The sequence below is a fragment of the Ammodytes marinus genome, assembly GCF_949987685.1.
Source record: "Ammodytes marinus genome assembly, chromosome: 2".
In the NCBI taxonomy this organism is placed as follows: domain Eukaryota; kingdom Metazoa; phylum Chordata; class Actinopteri; order Uranoscopiformes; family Ammodytidae; genus Ammodytes; species Ammodytes marinus.
In genome coordinates this window covers 34160923-34163422 of record NC_137231.1, presented here as the reverse complement: position 1 = coordinate 34163422, position 2500 = coordinate 34160923, and positions in this window count along the sequence as shown.

Genomic DNA, 2500 nt, shown 5'->3' with positions numbered 1-2500 from the left:
CAGGGGAGGGGGGGGGGCAGGATTACAGCCCCGCCTACAGAGGAGCGGATACAAGGAAATGAAAGGATGAAACATTATAAATGAAAACAAATATGAGATGAAGAGAAAATATGGAAAATTAAGACATTTCAGAATTCCTTAGTTTTACCAAACACACTGTAAAAAACAACATTCTAAATCTAAACAAAAAAAAACAACACCAATAAAAAGACATACAATTCCCCTTAATTTGCTTGTGAATATTATATTCCATTTGTTCCACCTATTTGTTTACAGAGCCTAGGCTGTGTACTTACACCGGATTTTAATTGTTTCAGCGCACACACAGCAGTACGTACAGCTAGTGGATCATGAGGAGATATTCACTGATTTTCATAAAAATTGGTGTTGACAAATAAACGTTCTCCAGAATCACTGACTCACCTTTAAATCAGTGGTTCCCAAGCTGTGGTTCGCGGCCCTTTAAATGGTCTCCCATTGAAAATGATTGGAAAAATGTTCTTTAAAAACCAATTTATCTGAAACGTAAACAGGCATGTTGCTAGCTATGATGTTCTCCTTTGATTACATACCAGTTAACAGAGCCTAGGCTATATTAACACTGGATTTCTTTTCAGCACACACACAGTACAGAGACAGGTACACACACATTCTCTCTCACACACAAACACACACACTCACACACACACACACACAAACACACACACACGCACACAAACACACACAGACACACTCACAAACACACACACACACACACTCACACTCACACTCACACTCACAAACACAAACACACACACACACACTCACACACACACACACACACACACACACGCACACACACACACAAACACACACACACACACACACAAACACAAACACACACACAAACACACTCACACACACTCACAAACACACACACACACACACACACACACACACACACACAAGGAGATATTCCCTGATTTGTTGATATCAAACCCATTTGTCTGAGACGAACAAACAAAGGTTAAGACTCGTGTATGTTTCGACCTTTAGCACCCGGCGCCGATAGCAACAGCAACATGAGTGTGTTTGATCATTTGTAGAAAAGAGGCAGAATGTCACACCTGTCTGTCTGTCTGAGCACAGACACACGAAAAAACACGCGTACGTATACACACACACACACACACACACACACACACAATAACACACAGATCCGAACGAACACACACACACACACAGGTAAGAACGCACACACACATAAATATACATACCTGGGGGATCCTACACACACACACACACACACGTCTAGAGGTACTAAACAAACACAAACAAACACACACACACAGACACACACACACACACATACACACAAATACACACACATACACACACACACACACAGGTAAGAGCGCACACGCACACACACATAAATATACATACCTGGGGGATCCTACACAAACAAACACACACACACACACTCACGCTTACATACATACATACATACACATACCGGGAGAATCCTGCATACACACACACACACACACACACAGGCACGTGCACTGATACAACAAAGACCTTTTGGCCTCTGACTTGATTAATGCACTTTTTGTAAATATTGTTTTTTTCATATTTCTAATTTAAAAAAATATTATATTATATATTTTTAATGTTAACCCAATGTATGTCATCAATTCTCCATTAAATGTGTGTTGTTGTTATAATGCTCGACATACTGCAAATTAAGCTTCAAATTCTGCAAGACCACACAAAGCCCCTGCTTCGTGCTAGTGAGAGTGTGTGTGCGTGCGTGCATATGTGCGTGTGTGTGTGTGTGTGAGAGAGAGAGAAAGAAAGAGAGATTGTGCTAGTGACTGTGTATGCGTGTGTGTGTGTGTGTGTGTGTGTGTGTATGTATGTGTGTGTGTGTGTGTGTGTGTGTGTGTGTGTGTGTGTGTGTGTGTGTGTAAATGAACTGGGGACACACAAAGCGTTTTAATTGAATTACCATCAGTTATGTTCTAACTAACGAACCAGCCATACTTGTAATATTTATACGTGTTTTTGTCAAAAATATACAAGATATAATTAATTAAAACATTTTAGTATTGGCTGATGTCTCGAGTTGAGATTCTTCTTCCATTCCCAACAGAAAAATTATGTATGAAAAAAATTATTTTATTTTATCGTTAATTTCTTATTTGTTTATGATTGCCTGTGATATGAGTACAGCTAGACTATACATGACCCATTGTAATTCATACATATTAATTTATTTTTATTTATTTATTTTGTGTGATAATTATCGGCTTGTGAACAGGTTAAAAACACTTAAAAAAAAATCTCACTCATTCACTCACTCACACACATACATACATACATACACAACACACACACACACACACACACACACACACACACACACACACACACACACACACACACACACACACACATCTCGCCTTCAACCTCAGAAAATAAAGCTGGAAGAGAATTTATATATAAATAATTCCCAGGT